The sequence below is a fragment of the Zingiber officinale genome, chromosome 9A (genome assembly GCF_018446385.1).
Source record: "Zingiber officinale cultivar Zhangliang chromosome 9A, Zo_v1.1, whole genome shotgun sequence".
NCBI lineage: Eukaryota > Viridiplantae > Streptophyta > Magnoliopsida > Zingiberales > Zingiberaceae > Zingiber > Zingiber officinale.
In genome coordinates, this window is record NC_056002.1 from 39583171 (window position 1) to 39587323 (window position 4153).

Here is a 4153-nt window from a genome sequence, read left to right on the forward strand (position 1 = left end):
GGTTATTCCTTATCCTCTATCCTTAATGTACTTTCTTTTGCTTTAGATGCTAGAACAAAAAGCAAACTAATGCTTTGATTGAGGTTATGAAAATTCATAATTTTTTGTGCTCTAGAGAAAAATTAATTCTTAGCGATAGATTTGGGTTCAATTCCATCAATAAGAAAAATGAAAAATAGTACTAGACATGATTTTGTTTAAAAATTCATGCGGGCTATGAAGAATGCTCCTAAACAAGGAGACAACAATGTTAAACAAACATGTTAACAACATTTAACATCAAAATAGTGTTGTAAATACAGAAATTTATTTTCCTCATTATTATTCTTCTTCTCTGAACTTGGGATAAAAGCTACTGAGGTTCCTACACAATTGGGAGACTTTGCAAAACCAAAGTAACTAATTTATTAGGTTGAAATGATAGATAGATGAGTGATCTCAGTCTTGGCTTTTGAATGCTCCTCATTTTATAATTTATAGATGCTCGAACCAGATCCTAAGAAGAGCTTGACGGCTCAGCAAGTTCTTGGTAACTTTTAGCTCCTCGCTTATTCGTCCTTTGTAAAGAGAGTATTAAGTACTGGTTATGTTAGTTTCTCTGTATGATCGTTCATGCTTTGTAAGAGTAGAGAAACTTATTTCTCATTGACAATGATGTTTTACTCGTTGAGTCAGTATAACGCATGTTCCATCATTCTATTATGTATGAAGGTGCCAGTCATCAGTTTGAAACTCATCTTCACTGATAGTGCCTTGCTTACATATAGAACATCAACAAGCAATTATATAGATATCTTTTCTAATCGAACCAATTTAGTTATATAGAATGTACTTAATCTATGAATTCGCAGATCATACATGGCTGCAGAATGCAAGTAAAGCTCCCAATGTTAATCTAGGTGAAACCGTACGAGCAAGACTTCAGCAATTCTCTGGGATGAACAAACTTAAAAAGAAAGCTCTACGGGTAAGTGATCATAGCTCAACACTCTTAAGGCATGCAACTTTTGATTTTGATTATCTATTTGTTGATTAGTGAATTATATTGCATGATAAGTCTGCTCTGCTCTTTCTTACAGGTTGTGGCTGAATACCTCTCTGTCGAGGAAGTTGCAGACATAAAGGAAATGTTTGACAAGATGGACATTAATCAAGATGGGAAACTATGCTTTGAGGAGCTGAAACTCGGTTTGCATAAGCTCGGTCACCAGATTTCAGATTCAGACATTCAGATATTAATGGAAGTAGTGAGTGCTTAACCGAACATCTCATTGAGCAGGATCGTCTTCGTTGAAAATATCATGATGCCTTACTTAAAACCTCTGTCTCTTATTCGATCTTGTTGATGACATGCTGATGTCAATGGAAGCGGTACCTTAGAATACGGAGAATTTGTTGCTGTCTCAATCCACTTGCGCAAGATTGGAAATGATGAACACCTGCACAGAGCCTTCTCATACTTCGATCTGAACAAGAGTGGATACATAGAAATTGAAGAACTCAGTGATTCCTTAGCTGACAACTTGGGTCCAAACCGAGAAGAAGTTATTAATGCAATCATCCATGATGTCGACACAGATAAGGTCAGAAATTTAAGTCTTCTGTCCATGAACCATTCATCTGCTTTATACTTTTGTCTGCGGACATCAATAGTTTACGAAAATATGGCTGCATTTGCAATTATAACAACATCAGCTGACAATGGACGTCTTTCATCACAGGATGGTTAATAACTAGTCTTGGCTTGTGAACCACTGAAGATCCTTATTGCAAGCATTGAAGTAAGCATTGATGTGGTTGAGATAAATGATGAATATGTCTCTTTTTAAGCATTCAAATTAATCATCTTGTTACCTGGTGCTCTTACTACTTTTTCAACTATGATTTTTGGTCTTGGTTTACTAATATATTATTTATGTGTTTTTACAGTTTACAAATCTCAAGTACTCCAGAGTTGAAATTGATGAAGTGCGGTTCGAGTGGGCTGAATGCATGCTAGATTACATTTGAAGTGCGGTTCTACCTTGATGTGTTGTAAAAAGAATGTTCTACCTTGATTTTGATATATATTAGCTAGCTTTTGATGTAAAAAGAATGTTTGGGTATTTTATGGATACTGTTGTAAGAAGATTATTTATATAATTTGTGAATATTTGTGTATTTTATGGATATTGTTGAATGAAGAATATTTGTGTAATTTGTGAATATTTGTGTATTTTTTTTATTATTGCCGATTTTTCATTGTTTCGGAAATCAAATTTGTGCTGTTAAAAAATATCCATATTACATCGGTTTTCCACCGCTGTAAAACCAGTGTTATTAACTACTATTACATCGATCATTTACCGCTGCCAAAACTGGTGTTATTAACATACAATATTACATCGGTTTTACATCGTTGATGAAACGGTGTCGTTAAGTGATACTACACCGGTTAATAACCGATTCGAAGACCGATGTCGTTAAGCGATACTACACCGGTTTTAACCCGATGTCTAAAATGGCAAACCTTTTACATCGGCTTCATAGACATCGGTCGAGAATGAAATAGACACCGGTGGAAAACTGATGTCTATGAGGATTTTTGTTGTAGTGGGGAAAGATCATGGATTTATAAGAGAAAGATGTCTCCATTGGTATAAGACCTTTTGGGTAGAGCCCAAGAGCAAAACGTGGAGATATCTAAATTTCTTTCGATCCTTCAACTCTGCCCTTGCAGACTAGGGGGATGAGACTCCTTGCTACATACACTTATCTTCATTATACTATGCACTATTCATCTTCTTTATTCTTGGTATCATCGACTAACTTGAGAGTTGGAGTGGACAACCAGGGCAGTTTGATCTCCATTCTAACCCTTCCTTTGCTCTTTCACTCTCCGCAAGCTCTTCCGGCGATGGGGATAGCTCACCCGTCTCCTCCTGATTACCAGCTCGAAGTCCTTCCGCCATCAACATCCCTACCCTCTCATCGACTCATCTGTCTACTCTGTTCCTCCAGCTTCATGTTGTCTTCCAGCTCCGTACCACCCTCCGACTCTATGCCATCATCTCTGGCTCCGTATCGTCCTCCAGCTCCATGCCACCCTCTGGCTCTAGCTCTTTCGACGATGGGGCAGTTAACCTGCCTCCTCCTGATTTCCAGCTCAAAGTCCTTTGTGATCAACATCCCTACCCTCTCATCGACTCGTCTGTCTACTCGGTTCTTGGGCTCCGCATTGTCCTCCGGCTCTGTGTTGTCCTCCGACTTTGTACCACCCTCCGACTCTATGCCATCGTCTCCAGCTCCATGCCGTCCTCTAGCTCCGTTCCACCCTTCGGCTCTATGCCATCGCCTTCGGCTTCATGCCGCTTCCAGTCTATTCTTGCGGGCCTAGTATGCTTTACATCTAGTCATTTCATTACAGTACTGCTTATTTTCTTCATTTCTATTATTGGAGACTGACTTGAGCATCGGAGGGTTAGATCGGGTAGCCCCCGATCTATTTTCGAACAACCTATAAGCACTATTGACCGAAGACTTTTAGACACCTTCGGTCCTTCTCTTTTTGGGTGATCCAGCGACTCAGTCAACATAGAAGACAACTCATCACCCCTCCTCCTTCCGGGTCATGGTGACTCGGTCAATATTTTAGCCACATCACCATCCTTCCATCTGACTCAGCTTCCAAACGTGATCAAATTTGACGTCATCTATGAGAACCTCTCCACTTGATCTGGAACATGAAGATGGGCGACATCGGAAAACTCTCGGCCATTACCATGATCCTACAGGATTTCGACAAATACATCCCCAGCCCGTAATTCTAAATGACCACTTGGTCGGTATCTCTAGAATGACCACTCGGCTGGTAATTCTAAATGGCCACTTGGCTGATAATTCTTAATTACCACTCAACCGATATCTCTAGAATGGTCACTTGACTAGTAATTCTAAATGGCCACTTGGGTGGTATCTCCAGAATGGTCACTTAGCTGGTAATTCTAAATGGCCGTGCAATTGATACCTCTAAATGACCACTCAGTGAGTATCTCTCAATGACCACTCGGCGGAAGGTAAATTTCAAATCAAAGGTCAACTGGATTCTCAATATAGTCAAAATAAGCAAGGTCCATGTGATAACAAGTCCAATTATCCATCCTAATCAGAGTGA

The 4153-nt window shown here is 39.3% G+C and overlaps 1 long non-coding RNA gene across 1 annotated transcript; it reads left to right on the plus strand.

Moving 5' to 3' along the window:
- The first annotated feature begins 493 nt into the window (after positions 1-493).
- Positions 494-1222, plus strand: LOC122021704. The gene is made up of 3 exons (XR_006122611.1): positions 494-529; positions 852-967; positions 1080-1222. It is a non-coding gene; the product is annotated as an uncharacterized LOC122021704 (long non-coding RNA).
- The last annotated feature ends 2931 nt before the right edge of the window (positions 1223-4153 follow it).